Genomic DNA, 27,994 nt, shown 5'->3' on the forward strand with positions numbered 1-27,994 from the left:
ACCTGCACGGCGCCAAACACGCATACGACCATCATTGGCACCAAGGCAGAAGCGACTCTCATCGCTGAAGACGACACGTCTCCATTCGTCCCTCCATTCACGCCTGTCGCGACACCACTGGAGGCGGGCTGCACGATGTTGGGGCGTGAGCGGAAGACGGCCTAACGGTGTGCGGGACCGTAGCCCAGCTTCATGGAGACGGTTGCGAATGGTCCTCGCCGATACCCCAGGAGCAACAGTGTCCCTAATTTGCTGGGAAGTGGCGGTGCGGTCCCCTACGGCACTGCGTAGGATCCTACGGTCTTGGCGTGCATCCGTGCGTCGCTGCGGTCCGGTCCCAGGTCGACGGGCACGTGCACCTTCCGCCGACCACTGGCGACAACATCGATGTACTGTGGAGACCTCACGCCCCACGTGTTGAGCAATTCGGCGGTACGTCCACCCGGCCTCCCGCATGCCCACTATACGCCCTCGCTCAAAGTCCGTCAACTGCAGATACGGTTCACGTCCACGCTGTCGCGGCATGCTACCAGTGTTAAAGACTGCGATGGAGCTCCGTATGCCACGGCAAACTGGCTGACACTGACGGCGGCGGTGCACAAATGCTGCGCAGCTAGCGCCATTCGACGGCCAACACCGCGGTTGGTGGTGTGTCCGCTGTGCCGTGCGTGTGATCATTGCTTGTACAGCCCTCTCGCAGTGTCCGGAGCAAGTATGGTGGGTCTGACACACCGGTGTCAATGTGTTCTTTTTTCCATTTCCAGGAGTGTATATGGAATTTACAATGTTGTAGAGTCAGCCTTGGAATTCACAGAGGTCGTCTGGTGCAGAGCACTATGTCGAGTAATATGCAGTGAAAGGTATTCCCCGAAGCACATGCACCAACATTGCACGCTGTTGTCAGATCTGCCGCAGATCTCCTCCTGTCCTACTTTACGGAGGGGGTAAGCCTCCGACCTTCCCGCTCCGTTATGCAATGTTGACGTCGAACGCTTTGTCGCTTACCCGTGGTCTGACTGTCCTTCAGCCATATTCGATGGATGCTCACGGCAGTAGTGTGGTGTCACCGCCAGACACCACACTTGCTAGGTGGTAGCCTTTAAATCGGCCGCGGTCCGTTAGTATACGTCGGACCCGCGTGTCGCCACTATCAGTGATTGCAGACCGAGCGCCGCCACACGGCAGGTCTAGAGAGACTTCCTAGCACTCGCCCCAGTTGTACAACCGACTTTGCTAGCGATGGTTCACTGACAAAATACGCTCTCATTTGCCGAGACGATAGTTTAGCATAGCCTTCAGCTACGTCATTTGCTATGACCTAGCAAGGCGCCATTATCAGAACTATTGATATTGATTCATGTACCGTCAAGACCGACGTTCTTCATTAACGGATTAAAGTTAAGTATTCCACCAGCTACGTCCGTTTTTCTAAATTCTAATTTCCTTGTCCTGTTCCAGACCTCACGCCAGCCTGCGTGAGCTAAAACACGTGCCTTTCAGCTTCCTCTAGTAACACAGTGTTGGCTCTCCTGCCAACCAAAACATTGGCGACGAGGCAAAACCGCGTTCTTCTCTATTGCCCTGATTTACTTGTGTAATGGCTTCGCCACAATATCCAGATATACTGTCCGTATTTTATCGCTTACAGAATCAGCAGACGCAGGCCTTACTGGATGCCCTTGGACAGCTCATCCAGGGTCAACGGGCAATGCAAAACGATGTGGCAGCAGCCGCTCCACCGCTAACGCCGCCACAACACGCTGTTGCACCAACTTTTCGACCTTTTGATGCTGCACTGGAAAGCTGGACGGAGTGGTCACGCCAATTTGGATTCCATCTCGCCGCCTACAGAATTCAAGGTAATGAGCGGCAGCCTTTTTTGTTATCATCGGTCGGCGTACAAATGTACCGTGTGATAGTCAAATAATTTCCCCGACGCGACGTAGCAACTCTGTCCTACGACGAAATTTTGTCTGTATTAGTTGCATATTTCAAAGAGTCAGTCAATGTAGTTTCGAAAAGGTATACCTTCTTTCGTACAAAACGTATGGCAGGTCAGACTAATCGGGAGTGGGTTGCAACTTTGCAAGGCCTTACTAGGGATTGTGCTTTTGAGTGTCAATGTGGACTCCCTTATTCAGATACTATGGTACGTGATGCAATTGCACAGAATGTTTCTGATGCTCGTGTATGGGAACAGATTTTGAAACTTGTTAATCCCTCCCTTCAACAAGTGATGGACATATTGGATCGGCAGGACACACTTGACTTTACTCAGGAATCATTTGAAACTTCACCAGCCATGTGTCAGGTTACCCGGCCCACCGGGCGAGGTGCACGGAGCAGTAAACAGCCCTCGCGCCTGGCCGCGCCGCTGCCGTCAGGCTCTCAGCCACGTGTGCCGCGCAGGCATGCAAATGCAGTGCTCAAATCATGCCCGCGGTGTGCTGCTAGACATTCGCATGAGAACTGCCCGTCACGCCAGGCTAGTTGCTTTTTCTGTAATAAAAAAGGACATGTTCAGAGTGTTTGCCAGAAAAAGCTCAGATCGGACACTCACAACCATTCCAGGCCCTTTGCTTCGCGCCGAATTCGAACCAAGGATACTCAGGCTCGTGAAACTTCGCCCATGGAAATTCATGTAGTTCATTCCACTCCGCCCAGTGCTCCTCTCTCTAACAGTGACTGTGTTTGTCCCACAACTAGTGTGCGTCGACATCGACGGAACTCCCGTCAAGTCGCAAGTGATTCTGCACCAGTGTCAGTTCATGTTGCACGAGACAGTCGCTCTTGTCGTCAGCAGGACAATAAACTTTTTGTAGACTTGGACATTAATGGCAAAGTGATACCGTTCCAGCTCGATACCGGAGCTGCAGTTTCACTGATCAATCAAGTCACGTACAAACAGCTGGGCACACCTCCGTTGTGTGCCGCAAATGTTAACTAGTTATTCAGGTCAAGATATCCCTGTGTTAGGACAGTGCAGCCTTCTTGCAACATACAAAGGACAAACAAAACTTGTGTCATTTTACGTCTTTCGTTCTTCTTCTGCAGTGAACTTGTTTGGTTTCGATTTATTTTAGTTGTTTAACTTGTCTATAGTAAATCAGCTCCTATCAGTGAACCAGACTGTGCCTTCAGACAGTGTTTCTCGTCTATGTGAAGAATTTGCAGACATTTTTGCACCGGGCCTTGGTTGCACTAAGAACTATAAAGCACATTTGGAACTGAAAGTAAACGCGCAACCGAAATTTTTCAGAGCGCGCAATGTTCCTCACGCATTGCGTGATGAGGTCGCAAAAACATTACATTGTAATCACAAGGTGTAATTGAACGTGTGCAGGCTTCTCTCTGGGCATCACCCTTAGTAATTTTGCCAAAAACCTTCGGGAAAATTGAGACTTTGTGTGGACTTCAAGGCAACAGTGAATCCACAACTAGTGATTGCAACTTTTCCTTTACCCCGCCCAGAAGATCTTTTTGACAAACTGTGCCCGGGTAAATATTTCTCGAAGTTGGACTTAGCAGATGCGTACTTGCAAATACCGATGGACGAAGAATCCCAGCGCGTTTTGGTGGTTAACACGCATCTTGGTTTGTATCGATTCCAACGACTGCCATTCGGGTGTGCATCCGCCCCTGCATTGTTCCAGCAATATCAACAAACTGTTTGTGCGTCGGTCCCTACTGCAGCAAACTATCTGGACGATATTGTGATCTCCAGAAAGACGGATGAAGAACATTTAGCCAATCTCAGAACATTATTTCAGGTCTTGCGACAAAATGGTCTTCGCTTGCGGAAGGACAAATGTGTGTTTTTTGCTCGTGACTTGCCATACCTGGGACATGTACTCAATGCCCAAGGCATACATCCCAGTCACGAGCACCTCCGTGCCATACAAGACTTCCCTTCGCTGCAGAATCTGAAGCAGCTACAGAGTGTTCTGGGAAAAATCTACTATTATCACCGATATGTTCCACACGCCTCTTCCATTTCAGCTCCGCTTCATCGCTTACGCAGTAAAGGTGTTCCGTTCGTCTGGACGACGGAATGCGAACGCGCCTTTCGCCAGTTGAAATCGGCGTTACTTTCCAATACTTGCCTTACACCATTCGATCCCCAGAAGCCCCTTTTGTTGATGGTAGGTGCATCGGATTTCGGGATCGGTGTTGTGCTTGCGCACAAAGATGGATCGCACGATCGCCCTATTGCCTTTGCGTCCAAATTGCTCTCGTGTGCGCAAAGAAATTATTCACAGATTGAGAAAGAAGCACTGGCTCTCGTATTTGGTGTTACAAAGTTTCATGATTTCTTGTATGGTCGTCACTTTACCATCATCACAGACCACAAACCTTTGACATCGCTTTCTCACCCGAACAAGCCTGTACCTCCACGTACAGCGCAGAAATTCATTCGCTGGTCTATTTTCCTCTCGCAGTGCCGCTACGATATCTTGTATCGGTCCACTGCTAAGCACGGAAACGCTGATGTGTTGTCCCGTTAGCCTGTTGCTGAGGATAGAGCATTCGATTCCTCCGAACTTGCTTGCATGTTCATTGATTCGGCAACCGATGACGTGGTCGAATCCTTTCCGATTGATTTTCGTCGTATAGCTACTGCCACAGCTGCCGACCCTGTCCTTGCTACCGTTCTGCGTTTTGTTGCTACGCAATGGCCCTTGTCAAAGTCATGGATCGGGGATCCGTTGGTTCGCCGATTTTTTGCTCACAAGGAGAGACTTTTTGTTCGACGTGGTGTTTTGCTGTTGCGTTCTGATAATGATCAGTCCAGGGTCGTGGTCCCACGTTCGTTGCACTCCTCTGTCTTACAGCTTCTCCACCAAGGACATTGGGGTATAGTGAGAACGAAACAACTTGCTCGTCAGCACTGTACTTGGTTCGGAATCGATGCCGCGATTACGAATATGTGCTCTTTTTGCATGGTGTGTGCCGAACAACAATCAGCACCACCGCGGAAATTCTTTGCAGGCCAAAAGCCACTTCCCCTTGGCAACGCTTACACATCGATTTTGCTGGTCCATTCTGGAATGCTCGATGGTTGGTTGTGGTAGATTCTTTCAGTAATTTTCCTTTTGTTGTCTGGATGTCTTCCACGACGTCATCTGCCACCATCCAAGCGTTATCTGCTATCTTTTTCATTGAAGGTCTTCCACAGACTATTGTTTCCGACAATGGCCCACAATTCATGTCCGCAGAATTTCAGTCATTCTGCAAGGCCAATGGTGTTCAACATCTGACGTCCGCGCCGTTTTCGCCACAGTCAAACGGTGCCGCTGAACGATTGGTCCGGACCTTCAAGTCACAGATGTTCAAGTTGAAAGAGTCGCATTCTCAGGAGGACGCCTTATTGATCTTTTTGTCCTCGTATCGCTCTCAGCCCCGAGATGGTCGCTCGCCGGCTGAGTTCCTCCACGGTCGTCATCATCGAACATTGATGTCTTTGCTACATCCGCCGCATCAGGTTCCTGTGCAGCGGCAGACACCTGCTTTTGCTCCAGGCGACGTTGTCTACTATCGTCACTACCGAGCTTCACGGCGTTGGCTCGCAGGGCGCATTCTTCGCTGCCTCGGACGTGCTATGTATCTGGTTTTGGGGGCCTCTGGTGAGGTGCGCCGGCATCTCAACCAGCTGCGCCTCTGTCGTCGCATGGGATCTGCCGCTCGCCGTCTGCTTTCAGCGACGGTGCCGTCCGGTCAGCGCCCTGGGGACCCATCTACTGGCTCGCCTCAGCCAGGTGTTACCGACGCTGCCGCCGCCACCGCCGCCGCCGCCTGTTCTCCCGCCGGCGACGCCCGCAATGGACGCGTCGCTGCAACCGCCGGGCGCCTCCCTGGGTCACGCGCTGCCGATCGCTTCCCGTGACCGGATGTCCTCCGACATGGAACTCTTGCCCGCTCCGGACCATATGTCGTCTTCGCCCGGCGGGTGCCCCGACTCGATGGAGGTCGACCCTTCGGCCCCTCCTGTCTCTCTGCGGGCTCATACACCGCATGTTGGCGTGCACCCTGGAGCAGGTTTTCAGGCGTTTCCTAGCTCCCCGCGGTTCGAATGGCAGGGTGCGGGTGGCACAGCCTCGCCTGTTGTTAGGCTCCCCACCTCAAATGGCTCTGAGCACTATGGGACTTAACATCTATGGTCATCAGTCCCCTAGAACTTAGAACTACTTAAACCTAACTAACCTAGGGACAGCACACAACACCCAGCCATCACGAGGCAGAGAAAATCCCTGACCCCGCCGGGAATTGAACCCGGGAACCCGGGCGTGGGAAGCGAGAACGCTACCGCACGACCACGAGATGCGGGCACTCCCCACCTCGTCGCATATGTCAACATGGGGTCCTCCCCACGGCGGGCGGAAGCATTATGCCACAACCGTACGCCGATTTGCGGGGGAGGAATGTGGAGTCACCGCCAGACACCACACTTGCTAGGTGGTAGCCTTTAAATCGGCCGCGGTCCGTTAGCATACGTCGGACCCGCGTATCGCCACTATCAGTGATTGCAGACCGAGCGCCGCCACACGGCAGGTCTAGAGAGACTTCCTAGCACTCGCTCCAGTTGTACAACCGACTTTGTTAGCGATGGTTCACTGACAAAATACGCTCTCATTTGCCGAGACGATAGTTTAGCATAGCCTTCAGCTACGTCATTTGCTACGACCTAGCAAGGCGCCATTATCAGTTACTATTGATATTGATTCATGTACCGTCAAGACCGACGTTCTTCATTAACGGATTAAAGTTAAGTATTCCACCAGCTACGTCCGTTTTTCTAAATTCTAATTTCCTTGTCCTGTTCCAGACCTCACGCCAGCCTGCGTGAGCCTTTCGGCCTCCTCTAGTAACACGGTGTTGGCTCTCCTGCTAACCAAAACAAGTAGTACGCTGGTAGTCGACAAGCGTTGCCATTTCCGAGATCCTCGTTCGCAGGCTCCGGACCACAACTATCTGTTCTTCGGCAAAGTCAGTTTTGTCAGTAGATAATGTACACTGTGGTCCATATCGTCGCTATAGACACGCGTCACCAAGAAATTATCCGAATGGAACGGAAATCGGTAGATCTAATGTACATGTACAGACAAGCAAATGATTACAATTTGAGAAATATTGGAGGATTTATTCAAGAGAATGGGCTTCTCAACTTGAGGCAGTCAGTTACTCGTTGGTCCACCTCTGGTCATTGTGCAAGCAGTTGTTCGATTTGACCTTGAGTGACAGATATGTTGGATGTTCTCCCGATGGGTGTCGTGCCAAATTCTGTGGTACAGCTGTGTTAGGTCGTCGGAAGCCCGAGATGTTTGGAGGCTGGTCACCAGGGCTCAATTTGAAGCGGGACTCATCTCTTAAGTCAGTGAGATTCCAGGCCGAAAACGTGTATGGAGGCGCCGTGGACAGTGGGGGGATACCAGTCTGACTGTTGCCCCCATATGGCCCGACATGGTGTTCTCCGGTGTTATTTCATTTCAGAGCAGAACGCCTTTGGTCGTCATCCGCGGCAGCCTTACAACAGAACAGTACGCCGACGATATTCTACACCCCGTTCTATTGCCCTTCATGGCAAGCCATCCTGGGCTTACATTTGAGCAACATAATTATCACCCGCACGCGGCCAGAGCTTCTTACCTTCGTGCTTTCCAAACCCTACATTGTCCAGCAAGGTCTCGGATCCATCTCCAACTGAGAACGTTTGCAGCATTATGGGCGGGGCTCTCCAACCAGCTCGCGATTTTGACAATCTAACACACCGACTGGACAGAATTTGGCACGATATTCCTTAGGAGGACATGCAACTAATCTGTCAGTCAGTACCAAGGCGAAGAACTGCTAGCATAAGGGCAAGAAGTGGACCGAAGCATTACTGACTTGCTCAGTTAGTGAAAACACTTTCTCTTGAATAAAACATTCAATTTTTTCTGAAACTGTAATAATTTGTTTGTCTGTACACGTATATTACATTTAGCGACTTCCGTCCCATTCGGATAATTTCTTTAGTACCTTCGTAGTGCGTCTTTTGTTCCTTCTCTCTCTCTCTCTCTCTCTCTCTCTCTCTCTTTCTTTCTTTCTTTCTTTCTCTTAGAATATAGTTAACTTACCGCGTCACATGCCTGCAGCGCCACTAGGGGGATGGGCTGTGGTCATAATGTTCTGCTTTATCACTGTACGTCGTGTAGCGTCGAGTATGTAAAGGAGACAGAAAAATGATGAAGTGGGTGCCGAGGAAAATGAGAATACAGAAGATGAGAAGAGATTAACAAGAGAAGATTATAACGTAAAGAGAGAGTATAAGAACACGTTAGAAAACAACCAAGTTAAGGGAACCACACCCTGCCTATCTAACCTATGTTAATTTAGGCAAGTATTTGTCCCATTTCTGAAAAAACTATTTGATGCAGGACCTTAATATTTTTACTGGATATTACATGATGCTAATAGAGTCAACTGTACTAAAATCTACTTTATCCATTTTATAGTTTTTAAGAAATACTTTTTAAAATTTATTAACAAAAAATATTAAGTTTTTTCTGCAGAAAATATGGTTTTGAGTACTTCCTAATTGGGGAATATTAGTGAATGTAGTACCAGAGGTGACTTTTTATGTTATGCAGAGTCTCTCAAAATTTCATTCATTTATCTATGATAGTTTCTGATATAATGGGGCATATGTACTGGAAATTTTAGTTTGCGGGAAATTGACTTCAGAGAAAAAACTTTTGAAATTTGTTACTGACAGTTAATTAAAACTGTCCTGCTGCATATGATGGCCCTTCTTTGGCCTCTAGCAGGTCTCCCAGCTTCCTTTTTCACCTTCCTGGATGTTTGTCTTGCTTTCTTGGCCATATTAGATGCAGACCTGTCTGCATCGGCTATCCTAATTGTATCGCAATGTTGCAGCCCAGTGATCATATTTTCACCAGGATTAATTCCCATCTGTTTCAGTACCCAACACTTTCCAATATTGCCACAACTGAATGTAATAACAGCATCATGAACTCCTAGTTTCATTGTATGCCTGCCTACAAATGCAATTTTAGGAAGGCGGTTCCAAATTATGCTGCTGAAAGATACATTTGGGTTCTGTGTCTGCCCATTCAGACATTTCTTTAGAAGGTCAGGATGAGCCAAGTCTCTGAAAATAGGTTTAATTGCTGTAATAACAGCAGCAGGAAGAGAATGCTGGTAAGAATAAGATTCTCCAGTTACCTGGGCCCCATTGTAATTGCACCACGAATTTTCTTCTGATGGACACAATCCACGACATGGCTTATCATCAGTAGGGGACTTATGGAAAAATATGGCAAAACATCTCTCTTCATTGCCTCCAGATTTTCTTTATCTTTCCTAATTGCCTGCCTATAGTATACCTGCAAGTTTTCTATTTCAGTTTTAGTTAACCAACCCTGTCCGGTCAACAAAAAATGGTTCAAATGGCTCTGAGCACTATGGGACTTAACTTCTGAGGTCATTAGTCCCGCAGAACTTAGAACTACTTAAACCTAACTAACCTAAGGACATCACACACATCCATGCCCGAGGCAGGATTCGAACCTGCGACCATAGCAGTCGCGCGGTTCCGGACTGAAGCTCCTAGAACAGCTCGGCCACTCCGGCCGGCTCCGGTCAACAATTTTACGAACAATTTTACAAACAGCAGAAACAAAAGAATACCGACAGTTGCATTCCAAGGATAGGTAACACACTCGGGAGTGAAAAAAAAAATGCCTAACTTGCAATGTAAAGAATACAAAGATCTAAAATACAGGGTGATCAATAAGTCAGTATAAATTTGATAACTGAATAAATCACGGAAAAATGTAGATAGAGAGGTACAAATTGACACACATGCTTGGAATGACATGGGGTTTTATTAGAACCAAGAAATACAAAAGTTCAAAAAATGTCCGACAGATGGCGCTTCATGTGATCAGAATAGCAGTAATTAGCATGACAAAGTAAGACAAAGCAAAGACGATGTTCTTTACAGGAAATGCTCAATATGCCCACCATCATTCCTCAAGAATAGCCGTAGTCGAGGAATAATGTTGTGAACAGCACTGTAAAGCATGTCCAGAGTTGTAGTGAGGCATTGGCGTCGGATGTTGTCTTTCAGCATCCCTAGATATGTCGGTCGATCACGATACACTTGCGACTACAGGTAACCCCAAAGCCAATAATCGCACGGACTGAGGTCTGGGGACCTGGGAGGCCAAGCATGACGAAAGTGGCGGCTGAGCACACGATCATCACCTAACGACGCGCGCAGGAGATCTTTCACGCGTCTAGCAATGTGGGGTGGTTCTAATAAAGCCCCATGTCATTCCTAGCATGTGTGTTAATTTTTACCTCTCTATCTACATTATTCCGTGGTTTATTAAGTTTTCAAATTTATACTGACTTTTTGATCATCCGGTATATGCAGAAATGTGGGTGACAGAAAAGTGGGCGTGGCACATAAACACACGTGGTAGGAAAATGATCTTTAAATGCTCGAAAAAAATTTTTTCAGCAAAATCCTGTTCAGAGTACTTAATTAGCCTTAATCTGTCGAGATATGATGAAAACCGAAAATCGATTTTTTTTTTACCTGAACCACGGTGTGGTCCCCTTAAAGGCGAATGAACAAAGCAGTGCAATAAAGAAAAGAAGAAAACTATCGGCGCCGAAAATGCAGTGGCAGAGAACAGACGTGGCGCATCGAAAACTTACAGCTGTGGAAGAGGCGCCAGACGAGGCCAGGTCTAAAATAGCGGCGACTCAGCGCGTGACGAGGTGTCTTATCTGACCGGTGCGGCGGTCCCAGCAGTGGCTGCAACACCCGCCGCTTCCTCGGGAAGTCGACGCGACCAGCACCGGACAGCACGTACGCCTGTCAGTATCACTCGCAGTAAGCGCATCACAGTGCGGCCACATACATTCGTAGTGCTTCATGAACGCTCCGTCAGATGCACTTGTCTGAGGTGACGAAAGTCGTGGCATACCTTCTAATACACTATTGGCCATTAAAATTGCTACGCCACGAAGATGACGTGCTACAGACGCGAAATTTAACCGACAGGAAGAAGATGCTGTGATATGCAAATGATTAGCTTTTCAGAGCATTCACACAAGGTTGGCGCCGGTGGCAACACCTACAACGTGCTAACATGAGGAAAGTTTCCAACCGATTTCTCATACACACAGCAGCTGACCGGCGTTGCCTGGTGAAACGTTGTTGTGATGCCTCGTGTAAGGACGAGAAATGCGTACCATCACGTTTCCGACTTTGATAAAGGTCGGATTGAAGCCTATCGCGATTGCAGTTTATCATCTCGCGACATAGGTGCTCGCGTTGGTCGAGATCCAATGACTGTTAGCAGAATATGGAATCGGTGGATTCAGGAGGATAATACGGAACGCCGTGCTGGATCCCAACGGCCTCGTATCACTAGCAGTCGAGATGACAGGCATCTTATCCGCATGGCTGTAACGGATCGTACAGCCACGTCTCGATCCCTGAGTCAACAGATGGGGACGTTTGCAAGACAAGAACCATCTACACGAACAGTTCGACGACGTTTGCAGCAGCTTGGACTATCAGCTCGGAGACCGTGGCTGCGGCTACCCTTGACCCTGCATCACAGACAGGAGCGCCTGCGATGGTGTACTCAACGACGAACCTGGGTGCACGAATGGCAAAACGTATTGTTTGGGAAGAATCCAGGTTCTGTTTACAGCATCATGATGGTCGCATCCGTGTTTGCCGACATCGCGGTGAACGCACATTGGAAGCGTGTATTCGTCATCGCCATACTGGCGTATCACCCGGCGTGATGGTACGGGGTGCCATGGTTACACGTCTCGGTTGCCTCTTGTTCGCATTGACGGCACTTTGAACAGTGGACGTTACATTTCAGATGTGTTACGACCCGTGGCTCTACCCTTCATTCGATCCCTGCGAAACCCTACATTTCAACAGGATAATGCACGACCGCATGTTGCAGGTCCTGTACGGGCCTTTCTGGATACAGAAAATGTTCGACTGCTTCCCTGGTCAGCACATTCTCCAGATCTCTCACCAATTGAAAACGTCTGGTCAATGGTGGCCGAGCAACTGGCTCCTCACAATACGCCAATCACTACTCTTGATGAACTGTGGTATCGTGTTGAAGCTGCATGGGCAGCTTTACCTGTACACGCCATCCAAGCTCTGTTTGACTGAATGTCCAGGCGTATCAAGGCTGTTATTACGGCCAGAGGTGGTTGTTCTGGGTACTGATTTCTCAGGATCTACGCACCCAAATTGCGTGAAAATGTAATCACATGTCAGTTCTAGTATAATATAGCTGTCCAATGAATACCCGTGTATCATCAGCATTTCCTCTTGGTGTAGCAATTTTAATGGCCAGTAGTGTATCTTGTCGGACCTCCTTTCGCCCGGCGCAGTGCAGCAACTCGACGTGGCGTGGGCTCAGCAGACCGTTGAAAGTCCCTTGCAGAAGTATGGAGCCATGTTGCCTCTTGTACCCTCTATAATTGCGAAATTGTCGTCACTGCATGATTTTGTTAATGAACTGATATCTCATTTATGTCGCATTAATGGTCTATGGGATTCACGTCGGCCGATGTGGATGCCGAAATCATTACCCCGAATTCTCGAGAATGTTCTTCAGATTGAAAGATTACCGTCAAACCTCCTTGCCTAGGGACGCCAGATGAAAGCTGATGTCGTCAAGCCCTGAATGAAAATTGCGCAACGGATAACTGGGAAAGGGAGCTTGAGAGCTACCTAGAGCGTGCCCTTTCTGTACGATACTAGGCAAGGGGTTTGGAGGGCTCACACGCTGATGTGTGGGTCCCTGCATTCTATATCTTTTATTTTAAATGAATTCCTTTAACTTGACTCCTACGTGATTTTTAGCGTATGTTAAAGATTGATGACAATTTATTACCTATTTATTTTAAACATTATCACTCGACTTTACAGCGATTGCAGCAATTGTTCCAGTTTACAGATACTACAATTTTACAACTTACAGCTCGGGTATATTATATACTAATCTGCACGCACATTTCTACGGGCAAGACGGAATTGCGTTGGCCGAATGTATACCACCAAAGTCTCGCAATATTTTGCATAGGACATCCACTATGTGAGGAGGATAACGGGCAAACTGGGGACCAGATACATTAACACAGTGGACTCAACTTCACGAAATTAAACGAGAACATTCATTTCCTTACACAATTCGAAGCTGGGAATAAAACAATTAGTGCAAATGTTCAAATACCTCTCTTCCACGCGTGAACATCGAGACAGACGCACTGAGGGCATATCTGCTCACTTACCCGTCTTCTGTAAGACTCCCAGAATATCGCGGGCACCCGGAGGTCTCCATTATTCAAAAACAGTCTTAATCGCATTTTTTATTATTATTATATCGCCAACCGGTTTCAACCCGACGTAGGGGCGTTTACACCATTGGTCGACTGCTGGTGATGCCACTCCTGTCTACATAACGGCAGGATAGTTCCTGCCACCAGCAGTCGACCAATGGTGTAAACGCCTAGAAGATGACCCCCAAGTCGGGTTGAAACCGGTTGGCGGTATAATAATAATAAATGCCATGAAGACTGTTTTTGAATAATTGATTAATCATACTAGTCGCTGCTTCATCTCTACAACCATGTTGTCCAAAAACCCAGAGGTCTTCCTGGCCCCTGGTGGAGGGGATGGTCGAACCACTTGGCCGTGACCAACCTCTCCACCCCAAATCTTGTGACACTGGAACGTCTTTGACTTTTACCTGCCTGTGCTGTCTCTCTGATCCCCTACCCAGGAGTAAGGTTGGCACTACTATACTACAGAACTACTTCCCAACTAAGATTTGGCCACGCTTTATAGAAATGTGTGAGGAGGATTAGGAAAGTTCATGTGCAGATTCACATTCACGTACAAGAAATGCATAATACACGACACATGTAAATACGTATTATGAAGCCTGACACATTTCTTTCCATCCGTCCACATGGGTTCTGTTCCACCCGCGGCCGGCCGCGGCGTGCAATAAAATTGGCGGCGGAGCCGCCTCCGTTTGTATTTCCCGGTGCGAGCGAGCAGCGAAACCTGCTGCTTATGGAGCGGAAACTACTGTACCGTTTCAAGATCAAACGTAAACAACTGCGGACTGGTGACATGTTTGGGAACACGAAGTCCATGATTGGCTGCTAACGGTGCCAAGTAGCCGAAAATAATCATTCCGAGTCAACGATCGGTTCATTTGGACGAGAGGATCTAGTCCGTTCCATGTAAACAGGGTCCACACCATTATGGAGCGACCACAGCCTGCACAGTGCCTTGTTGACAACTTTGGTCCCTGGCTTCGTAGGGTCTGTGTCACACTCGAACCCGACCGTGAGCTCTTACCAACTGATTTCAGGACTCATCTGACCAGGACACGGTTTTCCAGGCTTTTAGAATCGAACCGATATGGTCCCGAGCCCAGTACAGGTGCTGCAGGTGATGTCGTGCAACTGGCAAAGACACTCGCGTCGGTCGTCTGCTGCCAAGGAAGTTAACGACAAATTTCGCCGCACTGTCCTAATGGATTCGTTCATCGTACGTCCGACATTAACTTCTCCTGTTATTTCACGCACTGTTGCTTTTCTGTTAGCAACGACAACTCTACGCAAACGCCGCTGCTCTCGGTCCTTAAACGAAGGCCTTCAGCTACTGCGTTGTCCGTGGTCAGAGGTGATGACTGAAATTTGGTATTCTCGGCACACTCTTGACACTATTATCTCGGAAAATTCCGTAACGGTTTTGGAAATGAAAATTCCCATTGGTCTACCTCTATCTACCATTCTGTGTTCAAAGTCTGTTAATACCCGCCGTGCGTCAGTAATCACGTCGGAAGCCTTTTCACATGAATGACCTGAGTACAGGTGACAACTCCGCCAACGCACTGTCCTTTTATACCTGCTGTACTCGATACAACCATCATCTGTATGTGAGCATGTCGCTATCCCCTGGCTTTTGTCACTTCAGTGTATACAGAAAATGGCCTTGAACTTATTAAGCGACTCCAAAGTAGCGCTTCTACACCATTATTTGATAATAGAATAAAGCAAACGCCATTTCTTTACGGCTATATCTTTAACTGAGATAATAACTGCCAACTAATTTAAACATGGCTGTAGTACCAAAGACCTTTGTAACATAAATGGCAGTTCTGGATACGGAAACAACCAAGATAGCCAGTGGGTGCCGCAGCACTGAGTACAGTTAGTGAGAAAACCAAATCCGATTCGTATCCTGGTGCACAAATGCGAGTAGTATGGTCATCTCAAACAGTCAAGACTCCCGAATGACAGCGGGGCGGCAAATGGAGCAACGCCGGTTACAAGTGATAGTAATGTAGATTATCGTGGTTGACAACTTGTGGTGGGGGAAGGGGGGCGGGAGGAGGGGTGGAGGCCTGCTGCCAGAGTCATCTAGCCGAAAAGGCGATGGCTGCGCCGACTGGTGTGACATCTCTGGAATCGGAGTATGCAACAACTAGAATAAGAATATTCCGTGATTTTCCTTTACGCAAGTTCATTTGAAGACAGAATTTGATATTTTGGCTTTCATATGGCTGCTGTGTATTTACAAGTTTCTCCATGTGCTCATACCACAACTTTTTATTGAATTAACGAAAACCCACTCCAGTTACTGTTGATAACTTTACGTCTTGTATTTTGTTCGCTGTAAGGGTCGGTTTAGGTTCAAAAATGGTTCAAATGGCTCTGAGCACTATGGGACTCAACTGCTGTGGTCATAAGTCCCCTAGAACTTAGAACTACTTAAACCTAACTAACCTAAGGACATCACACACATCCATGCCCGAGGCAGGATTCGAACCTGCGACCGTAGCGGTCGTGCGGTTCCAGACTGTAGCGCCTTTAACCGCTCGGCCACTCCGGCCGGCGGTCGGTTTAGGCCCAAGCGACACATGTCACTGTACTGGGAGCCAAACTGAGAGGGATGTCAAAAGCGCCACAATTATAAGGTTTCTATACGGATCGTATCACAATTAGCATCGGCCATTTGGTTCGCCAAGCTGACAATGGCGCCCAAGTGCTAAATTCGTATGCAATGTGTGTCACAATTGGAAACGACAACTGACACGGGTTACAGTGTTGAAGGAAAAAAGGGGAAGGGGTGGGGGGAGCAAATGATGAGTCACTCGAACCACCCGTGTTCGCCGTGTCTGTACAGGAATTCCTATGAAGGTAATCAACTGAACATATTACCAAAGTGTATTAGCGTTTCAGCAGAGCTCTGACGACAATATTTACTATGTCAGATACTGAATGCTTTGCAAACTGTACAGGTAGCCTCCGCTTTGGGTCCATGCTTCACTCTATACCTATTGAGTACTAGTTACTGTTCCTAAAGAATACGAGGGGCATTTGAAAAGTTTGTGCAAAACTAAAAACTACTTACGTGATTGGGGTAAACGTTTTTTATTTTTCGACTTTTTAGACTTATACAATTCGTCCAACTCTGTTCTAATTTGTTGATCCCTTCCGAATAATAGGAATTGTCCAAGTCTGCTAAATAGCTATTAGTTGTTGCAATCACCACCTACTTTGAATAAAATCTTTGTCCCACCAGCCATTTCTTCAAATTGAGGAACAAATAGTAGTCCAAGGGAGCTAAGTCTGGAGAACAGGGGGGGGTGTGAAACGAGTTGGAATCGTATTTTCAATAATTTTGCAACCACAATTGCTGAGGTGTGCGCTGGTGCATTGTCATGATGGAAAAGGATTTTTTTGCGGTCCAATCGCCGGCGTTTTTCTTGCAGATCGGTTTTCAAATGGTCCAATAACGATGAACAGAATGCACCTGTAGTAGTTTTACCCTTTTACAGATAGTCGATGAGGATAATTCCCTGTGAATCCCAAAAGACAGTCGCCATAACCCTTCCAGGCGAAGGAATGGCGAGATGCCTACAGCACTAGCAATCTCACACACCTTAACTCTTCTGTTATCCATCACCATATCATGGATTTTATCGACTATTTCTGGAGTCGTAACCTCCACAGGGCGTCGTGAACGTTCAGCATCTCTTGTGCCCATATGGACACTCCGAAAATTTTGAAACCACTTATAAACTGTGTTAACCGAAGGTGCAGAGTCACCGTAATGTTTATCAAGCTTCTCTTTAGTCTCCTGAGGCGTTTTGCCTTTCATAAAGTAATGTTCAGTCACCACAGGAAATTCTTTTTCGTCCATTTTTTGACAATCACTCGACTTCCTTGATTCACACGAATGCCAAACACAAAGAAACAAACCAATATGGCTGAAACTTGGTGTGCGTTCTTTCCAGAGATGCTAATAACTAAACATGACATCGATACGCGCCGGTGGTGCCATCTCTCGGACTTTTCAAACGCCCCTCAAATTCCAGGTGTTATTTGAACACTGTGGCGTACATCTACCAAATTTTCCTAGTCTCCTACGTACAAATTTTTGTAGGGTTTGATTAATTATTCACCTGTACTTTAGGCAAAGTACCTCTAAATGTTCGCAGCCAGAGTTAAATGACTAGCGCTGTCTGACAAAAGAAACAATTGTTTTCTTGTACAGTTTATTGAAAATGCAAGGTATTTAGATACAGTTTATTGAAAATGTAAGGTATTTAGACTATGTACAAGTTTTTACCTTTGTAATAAATGCTCACGATCAGTAAATCGGATAGAAGACAGAGTCATTAGTTGAGGAATAGTTTGTCTTTGATACGTTATGTTATAACTTTATCAGGCTGACTTGTTCTAATCGCGTGTCGACTTTACAGAGTTTATTTCTTTACCTTCGAGAGGCCCTCTGAGGCTGTTCGTGTAGTTACCAGCCCCAGAGGAGAGTTTCCAAGTCATAAATCACTTTCCCAGTCCCTCTCTAACATTTCCAGAGCATACTTCACTGTGTCGCCGCTTACAGGATTAACGTATTTATTCTCCGCAAACTTAACAAATTACTTAAGTTTATTTCTTAAATTACTGTGAGACTCAAAACGCAACAGCAGAGCTTTTATTGGTGCTAATACAATTAAAAGTTATCCACAAAAGTTGTTTCTTACATTTTCTGCTACATTTTCATATGATTTATTTGCCTGAATCTACAGTAGGCTGCAAGTGTCAGAAACACAGAAATTGGAAGTGCATAAGGCTGGTCTCAGGTTACTTACCCCTCTGGGAGTACCCGCTATTCCGTTGAGCGACACGAAGCGCCTTTTCCTGTAGAACCACAGCAATATTAGTACTGTTTATACTTGTCGCTAACGCTGTATCATGAGACGACAAAAATATATGTGTTATCTATAGTTTACTAACGATGAAGTGAAAATCAGCTTTTTATAAGTTCGTAGGCTTTCGCAGCCCGAGTCAATTTCCATATATTTCTTTTGGGATGTAGACTGCATCTAACAGTTAAATTATGTACCAGTATTACATAATCTGACGAAAGCCAATTGTAATGCTGGTCAATACTGTATGTTGGTACAGCTTTTTATAACATGATCCGGTCTACAGCCCAGAAGCATTTTGTGAATATTAAAATTACTTTAATACAAAATTCCGCATCATATAAATTTTGACATTATAATCCCAAAGATTGAATATAGAGTAACTTAAAAATAAAACAAGATTAAAATTTTATTGTGAGGAAAGTATATATACTATAAACATATTAATCACAAATACAGTGACAAAAAGCATTAAAGTTTGGTACTCGTTTTGATTTACGAATTCTACACAAATGTTAAATGTGGCACAACGCACAAAATAATAGTCAATTTCACGCTGTAGTCGTGGGGTTCAGAACGCCGCTAACACAAAAGGTCAACTTTTCAAGTGAAACAGACATTGGCTGCACAAAATCTTCTCTTGGAGGAAACCCCGTTGGTAGATATCAAATGGGGTAAGGCGCGGGTATCTCTAAAGAAAAAACAATTTCTTTAAAATGGTGCAGGTCTACGTGGAAATTCAGTTACTGTGGAATGTTGAAGTAAAGTTTTTTAGATCGTGATCCATTGGGGAAAAACAGTTTTATACCATTTCAAGACAAAGAATGGGAGCCTAAGGTTCATCTACATCTACAGTTACATTTACATACATACTCCGAGAACTATCATACAGTACGTGGTGGAAAGTACTGTGAAGACACTATTATAATTCGGTATGTAGGCCTGTTCTATTTTCTTCTCTTTCATATCGAACATAGAATTTCAGGTTTTGTATTTCCGTATACGTTCTGCAACTACCATCTATGGAATTATTATTTTTCATTTTGTGCTATTGTGTTTTTACACAGTTATTAATATGTTGTCATTTTCAAACAAAATGCAGTACTACTGTAAATGATTCATTCAATATCAAAGGTCTATATTTTCCAACCTATTAAATACACAAATATGGTTAATGCGTGAACAGAACCACAAACTCATCAAGTCTGTGTTGTGCTCACCAGTTGGCGTTACGAATGCGTGCCCTGACAAAATCGCGATAAAGAAACAAATTTACGAGATGTTTATCTGTTACAACAATGCACCATGCATTCAGAATGAAGAAAGAGAGTATTGTGAGTTGGCATCGATAATTTAAAGATATTGGTTGTCCCTGTTAAAAAAAGAGAAAAAGACTGTCTGCGCAAACAGGGGTGTACGAATGAAGTAAAAACCTTATTTAATATAATTATTTAGAACACAATTACATAGAAGATATTGCGGCACAGGTAGTTAGTTGGTACACCATATTTTTCGGAAGATTTCACCTTTTTCAGCAAGTCTTTTTTCCATTTTCTGTATTTATAAAACTCCATGCTAGTCAGCTGGTAGCTAAACTAGCACTGTAAAATTTACTCCATAGACCCTGAAAGCAGTCGATTTCTTTCAACAGTCCACTAGGCCGACATCGACGAAAATACCCTTTCCACAATGGCCTTGTGTGCGGGAATAGAAAACAAATACTGGCATAATTTCATCAATTGGCATTAGCGTTCAGAATTTTCAGTTGCCTTCAGAAAGTAAATCCATATTTCTTCCACGGAGGGTTTAGACTTCCATTCTCCCGAGTCACGTTTAGTTCTGAAAAGCTCTTCAGTTATATATATTCCTAAAAACAACTGCCGTCTGAAATCTTCACACCAATTTTAGCCAGGTATATAATAGTGTTTTCAGGCATCACGCAATCTGGAGTTTAAGACAGCATCATCCAGTCAAATAATTGATATTTATCAAAAGACATAAAAAATGGTTCAAATGGCTCTGAGCACTATGGGACTTAACATCTTAGGTCATCAGTCCCCTAGAACTTAGAACTACTTAAACCTAACTAACCTAAGGACATCACACACATCCATGCCCGAGGCAGGATTCGAACCTGCGACCGTAGCAGTCCCGCGGTTCCGGACTGCAGCGCCTAGAACCGCACGGCCACCGCGGCCGGCTTAAAAGACATAGCCCATTTCTCTCAGTAATCAAATGCTGTGGTATAGAAAGTAACCGTCTCTTCCTCAAATTTCGACATCAAATTAATCGTTTCTTGGTTAGGGTTCTAATTCTTCAATTTGTTCAAATCCATCTCGTTTGTATGGCAATCAAACTGGTGGTCTTCCTTTCACTCAGACATCCTCGAGTGTCGATAAATATAGACACCAAAAAATTTTTGCGTCACCTCGGTTTCGAGAGTTCCGGAACCTGCACAGAAAATTGGAATAGAGATCAACATAAACATCATTTCCACCGTTTTTATTGCTCATCAAAACCACCATACAGCAAGACCTTCAGAGGTGGTGGTCCAGATTGCTGTGCACACCGGAACCTCTAACACCCAGTAGCAAGTCTTCTTACATTGATGCATGACAGTATTCATCGTGGCATACTATCCACAAGTTCATCAAGGTTGGTCCAGATTGTCTCACTTCTAACGGCGATCCGGCGTACATCCCTCAGAGTGGTTGGTGAGTCATGTCGTCCATAAACAGGGCTTTTCAATCTATCCCAGACATGTTCGATAGGGTCCATGTCTAGAGAACACGCTGGCTTCTCCAGTCGAGCGATGTCGTTATCCTGAAGGAAGTCGTTCACAATATGTACACGATGGGGGCGCGCATTGTCGTCCATGAAGACGAATGCCTCTCCAATATGCAGCCGATATGGTTGCACTATCGGACGGAGGATGGCTTTCACGTATCGTACAGCAGTTACAGCGCCTTCCTTCGGCGTACGTCGGCCCCACATAATGTCACCCCAAAACAGCAGGGATCCACCAACTTGCTGCACTCGCTGGATAGTGTGTCTAAGGAGTTCAGTCTGACCGGGTTGCCTCCAAACACGTCTCCAACGATTGTCTGGTTGAAGGCGTATGCGACACTCATTGGTGAAGAGAACGTGACGCCAATCCTGAGCTGTCCAATCGGCATGTTGTTGGGTCCATCTCTACCGTGGTTGCAAAGATGGACCTCGCCATGAACGTCGGGAGTGAAGTTGCGCATCATGCAGCGTATTGCGCAGAGTTTGAGTCGTAACACGACGTCCTGCGGCTGCACGAAAAGCATTATTCAACATGGTGGGTTCCTCCGAGTCATAATTCGTAAGTAGCGATCATCCACTGCAGTAGTAGCCCTTGGGCGGTTCCTGTCTCTCTGTATCTCCTCCATGTCCGAACAACACCGCTTGGTTCCTGGCACAAAGTAACAATGCGGACGTCTAGGCATGATTGAACTACAGACAACACGAGCCGTGTACCTCCTTCCTGGTGGAATGACTGGAACTGATCGGCTGTCGGACCCCCTGCGTTTCATAGGCACTGCTCATGGATGGTTGTTTACATCTGTGAGAGTGTTTAGTGACATCTCTGAACAGTCAAAGGGACTGTGTCTGTGCTACAATATCCACAGTCAACATCTATCTTCCGAAGTTCTGGCAACCGGGATGATGCAGAACTTTTTTTGACGTGTGTATTTCTTATTTCGATTATAGAGACTTCATTCTTCTCCATGTTTTTTTATAATTTTTTCTAACAGGACCAAGTTTGACTGCAGAAACGTGAAGTAAATTTGACTGATCGGACTACTAAAGAAATTTGAAATTATTTTAGGTGGCCAGTCTTCGGCATCAAAAAGTTCTTTAATGGAATCTAAAGCTTAAGAATCCTCTCAAGTGCAGGCATTAGCGATAGTTAGCTTGTTTTTGAGTGAGATAGAAGATTGACATGAACCTATATGCAGAACTCTTTCAGATTCTCTGTCCTTGTCCTGTATATTGAAGAATAATTAAATACTTTCATGGCGATTATTTCAATGTTGACAGTTAAGACTCCAGCAGCGCTTGGTATAGTAATGTGGAGAATATGGGCAGGGCATCCACTTCCTTCTACATTTTTCCCTAGTTCTTCTTTAATTTGATGAAACACATGCCTCTGGCCGCGCCGATGAAGCCCTCCGATGTTGGTACTGGTATTGCCTCCACAAAAAGCACTTAATTTATCTAATATGATTTGCAGTTGTCTTAAAATGTGTAGACAAGACTTTGCAGTTATCCCCCATGTTTCGTTGTTCGGCGAATCAAACGTCAACAGCTTCTGCTGGATTCCGTCAATTTCAGTAAAGTACTGAATAACTAAAGGAAACATCTTTTCAGCTTTGTGGTAGGATGAGTCGGTCCCTAAGACTAAAATGAAACTTCTTGCAATCGTTTTATGCATCGGACGTGGAGTGTGGTGCGTGAATATTTTTAACAATCGCTGTAAGTTTGGTCCTGACTGTAGACTGCTTTGCGGCGATTTGAGAGTCAGGATACATTGCGGCATTCAGTTTTACGGTGCAGTCGAGAGAACAGAAGGACTGATGATGCTTGACAACTTTATAAGCTGTGGCTGGCTCTGCAGCAGCAACAAGCAATTCTTCTTGGGTATCTTCTTTAATCATGAATGTGGAAATAGGCTTTGATGTTGATGCTACCGCGAATCTATTTGTATGATTCTTCTTAGAAATGTGATGCCTCACATCTGCCTTACGTCTGCGAGTTACTGAGGTGAAACAGCTGCAGATCTCACACAATGGTCCCTGATCCCTACGTCCTTTGTTGCCAAAAGACCACTCTTCCGCCGGCCGGAGTGGCCGTGCGGTTCTAGGCGCTACAGTCTGGAGCCGGGCGACCGCTACGGTCGCAGGTTCGAATCCAGCCTCGGGCATGGATGTGTGTGATGTACTGGCTTAGGTTAGTTAGGTTTAATTAGTTCTAAGTTCTAGGGGAGTGATGACCTCAGCAGTTAAGTCCCATAGTGCTCAGAGCCATTTTTTTGAACTTGCGTCAAGCTCGTTTTTTTTATAATTTTTTCTAACAGGACCAAGTTTGACTGCAGAAACGTGAAGTAAATTTGACTGATCGGACTACTAAAGAAATTTGAAATTATTTTAGGTGGCCAGTCTTCGGCATCAAAAAGTTCTTTAATGGAATCTAAAGCTTAAGAATCCTCTCAAGTGCAGGCATTAGCGATAGTTAGCTTGTTTTTGAGTGAGATAGAAGATTGACATGAACCTATATGCAGAACTCTTTCAGATTCTCTGTCCTTGTCCTGTATATTGAAGAATAATTAAATACTTTCATGGCGATTATTTCAATGTTGACAGTTAAGACTCCAGCAGCGCTTGGTATAGTAATGTGGAGAATATGGGCAGGGCATCCACTTCCTTCTACATTTTTCCCTAGTTCTTCTTTAATTTGATGAAACACATGCCTCTGGCCGCGCCGATGAAGCCCTCCGATGTTGGTACTGGTATTGCCTCCACAAAAAGCACTTAATTTATCTAATATGATTTGCAGTTGTCTTAAAATGTGTAGACAAGACTTTGCAGTTATCCCCCATGTTTCGTTGTTCGGCGAATCAAACGTCAACAGCTTCTGCTGGATTCCGTCAATTTCAGTAAAGTACTGAATAACTAAAGGAAACATCTTTTCAGCTTTGTGGTAGGATGAGTCGGTCCCTAAGACTAAAATGAAACTTCTTGCAATCGTTTTATGCATCGGACGTGGAGTGTGGTGCGTGAATATTTTTAACAATCGCTGTAAGTTTGGTCCTGACTGTAGACTGCTTTGCGGCGATTTGAGAGTCAGGATACATTGCGGCATTCAGTTTTACGGTGCAGTCGAGAGAACAGAAGGACTGATGATGCTTGACAACTTTATAAGCTGTGGCTGGCTCTGCAGCAGCAACAAGCAATTCTTCTTGGGTATCTTCTTTAATCATGAATGTGGAAATAGGCTTTGATGTTGATGCTACCGCGAATCTATTTGTATGATTCTTCTTAGAAATGTGATGCCTCACATCTGCCTTACGTCTGCGAGTTACTGAGGTGAAACAGCTGCAGATCTCACACAATGGTCCCTGATCCCTACGTCCTTTGTTGCCAAAAGACCACTCTTCCGCCGGCCGGAGTGGCCGTGCGGTTCTAGGCGCTACAGTCTGGAGCCGGGCGACCGCTACGGTCGCAGGTTCGAATCCAGCCTCGGGCATGGATGTGTGTGATGTACTGGCTTAGGTTAGTTAGGTTTAATTAGTTCTAAGTTCTAGGGGAGTGATGACCTCAGCAGTTAAGTCCCATAGTGCTCAGAGCCATTTTTTTGAACTTGCGTCAAGCTCGTAACAATATATTGCAAAATCGGAATAAATTGGGACTTGTCGGGATGTCGGGACAAGAAGGTACATAGCGGTTCAAAAAATGTGCAAATGTGTGTGACTTAACTGCTAAGGTCATCAGTCCCTAAGCTTACACACTACTTAAGCTAAATTATCCTAAGGAAAAACACACACACCCATGCCCGAGGGAGGACTCGAACCTCCGTCGGGACCAGCCGCACAGTCCATGACTGCAGCGCCCGAGACCGGTCGGCTAATCCCGCGCGGCTACATAGCGGTGACGGTCCCGATACATCGGGACGGATGGCAACCCTACACGAACTTCGAATACCGCAGCAGCTGTGTGGAAGATTTTGCGACGTTGGTTTCATTTCAGAGCCTACCGTCTGCATCTCGTGCACTAATTAAAACCGGAAAGTTATGTCCGGCACCTTCAATTTTGCGCCACAATGCACGAAGCACTTGAGGCACTGTCACTTCCAAGCTGACATTCAGCGACGAAGCAACCTTCCTCTTATCTGAGAAGGTTAATGGCCACAATGTAAGAGAGTGGGCACTGAAAAATCCTAATGACCTAATGCCGCACGAACGAGATTGGTCGTGCAGTGTCAAAGACGAAGATACACTCCTGGAAATTGAAATAAGAACACCGTGAATTCATTGTCCCAGGAAGGGGAAACTTTATTGACACATTACTGGGGTCAGATACATCACATGATCACACTGACAGAACCACAGGCACATAGACACAGGCAACAGAGCATGCACAATGTCGGCACTAGTACGGTGTATATCCACCTTTCGCAGCAATGCAGGCTGCTATTCTCCCATGGAGACGATCGTAGAGATGCTGGATGTAGTCCTGTGGAACGGCTTGCCGTGCCATTTCCACCTGGCGCCTCAGTTGGACCAGCGTTCGTGCTGGACGTGCAGACCGCGTGAGAAGACGCTTCATCCAGACCCAAACATGCTCAATGGGGGACAGATCCGGAGATCTTGCTGGCCAGGGTAGTTGACTTACACCTTCTAGAGCACGTTGGGTGGCACGGGATACATGCGGACGTGCATTGTCCTGTTGGAACAGCAAGTTCCCTTGCCGGTCTAGGAATGGTAGAACGATGGGTTCGATGACGGTTTGGATGTACCGTGCACTATTCAATGTCCCCTCGACGATCACCAGTGGTGTACGGCCAGTGTAGGAGATCGCTCCCCACACCATGATGCCGGGTGTTGGCCCTGTGTGCCTCGGTCGTATGCAGTCCTGATTGTGGCGCTCACCTGCACGGCGCCAAACACGCATACGACCATCATTGGCACCAAGGCAGAAGCGACTCTCATCGCTGAAGACGACACGTCTCCATTCGTCCCTCCATTCACGCCTGTCGCGACACCACTGGAGGCGGGCTGCACGATGTTGGGGCGTGAGCGGAAGACGGCCTAACGGTGTGCGGGACCGTAGCCCAGCTTCATGGAGACGGTTGCGAATGGTCCTCGCCGATACCCCAGGAGCAACAGTGTCCCTAATTTGCTGGGAAGTGGCGGTGCGGTCCCCTACGGCACTGCGTAGGATCCTACGGTCTTGGCGCGCATCCGTGCGTCGCTGCGGTCCGGTCCCAGGTCGACGGGCACGTGCACCTTCCGCCGACCACTGGCGACAACATCGATGTACTGTGGAGACCTCACGCCCCACGTGTTGAGCAATTCGGCGGTACGTCCACCCGGCCTCCCGCATGCCCACTATACGCCCTCGCTCAAAGTCCGTCAACTGCACATACGGTTCACGTCCACGCTGTCGCGGCATGCTACCAGTGTTAAAGACTGCGATGGAGCTCCGTATGCCGCGGCAAACTGGCTGACACTGACGGCGGCGGTGCACAAATGCTGCGCAGCTAGCGCCATTCGACGGCCAACACCGCGGTTCCTGGTGTGTCCGCTGTGCCGTGCGTGTGATCATTGCTTGTACAGCCCTCTCGCAGTGTCCGGAGCAAGTATGATGGGTCTGACACATCGGTGTCAATGTGTTCTTTTTTCCATTTCCAGGAGTGTTTATGGACTATTTTTCTGCTGTGAGAAGACTGTGACGGCTGCCTCTCACCTTGATACGTTGCAGTCGTGTTTGTTTCCACAACTGACTGATGATTCCGACAATTTCGTCTGCCAACGAGACGGCGCGCCCTGTCATTGGAGCATCGATGTTCGTCGCTATTTAAAAGACGAACTTGCGCATCGCTGTATTGGGTATAGTGGTGGAGAGGTAACAAAGCTCTGTTCCCTTCCCCCCCCTGTCAGGTCGTCTGACCTAACGCCTTGTGATTCTTTCCTTTGGAGGCACATTAAGGACCGTGTTCACATGCCCCTATTGCCAATAACACTGCAGCAGCTGAGAGAACGCATCAATGCTGGTGTGATGTTCGTCGGGAGGATGTTGGTGCAACAGGTATGGAACGAACTTGACTGACGCTTGGGCGTGTTTCTTCTGACCATAGGGACTCTCATAGGTTTGTAGAGACCAAAATGCAAACTTGGTGAGTTTACGAATTCCATTCATGCATCAATCATATTTGTACAGGTAATACGTTGGAAAATGAAGGGATTCGAAAACGAATGAATCAGTGCTGTGTGTAGAAAACTGTATATTCGCATGAGATATTAAAAAGTTTGTAATTTATGTAATATTTTGCGAGAGAGACGAGCTTTGTGATGTATTGTTAGGTCGCTATGTGAAGCGGTAACAAACCAGTCTGTAATGAGGTGGTTCGACTAATAACTGTTACAGCGCATGAGAAAGTGCATTTTATTTAGTTGTAAAACACGGAGTGACAAGTGCATAATTAAGTGTGTTTACTTGTTTATCGTCATATGCACATCTCCTTGCATTTTTACGTGAAGGACTATGAACAGACTGTGACATCAAAGCAGCCTTTTGCAGTGAACAATTTTCTGTGGTGCGACGAACTGTGGTCTGGACGTTTGCATGTGACTTGTACTCTGGTTACTATTTTATAAGGTTTCCGCTGGGAGTGCCGTGTGCGGTATGATGTCAATGGCGCTGTGAACTGTAACCCAGGCATTCACATGTGTTTCTTGCACTGGCTATTATTACTTCTGCTTTGTACACCGGTTGGATTAACTGGATTAATATACAGAATTCCGCAAACTGGCAGAACTAAAAGACTTTTTCCGATAAGTTATTTTCTGCAGTGCAACTGACTGAACTTGGGACACATACGTTTTGCGTGTTGATTGTTATTATAAGTCTCAGTTGAATGCGCAACTCCAGACATAATCTATGAACTAAAAGACATTTTCAAGTGAA

The 27,994-nt window shown here is 46.3% G+C and overlaps 1 protein-coding gene across 1 annotated transcript in view; it reads right to left on the reverse strand.

Annotated features, from left to right (window-relative positions):
- Positions 1-27,994, reverse strand: part of LOC126259709 (sodium/hydrogen exchanger 2-like) — a 1,006,529-nt gene that overhangs the window by 713,370 nt on the left and 265,165 nt on the right. The window contains exon 3 of the mRNA XM_049956680.1: positions 18,228-18,276. The gene's annotated coding sequence lies outside the window, so the exon portion shown is untranslated. The remainder of the gene's footprint in view (positions 1-18,227; positions 18,277-27,994) is intronic.

Source organism: Schistocerca nitens, chromosome 5 (genome assembly GCF_023898315.1).
Source record: "Schistocerca nitens isolate TAMUIC-IGC-003100 chromosome 5, iqSchNite1.1, whole genome shotgun sequence".
In the NCBI taxonomy this organism is placed as follows: Eukaryota; Metazoa; Arthropoda; class Insecta; order Orthoptera; family Acrididae; genus Schistocerca; species Schistocerca nitens.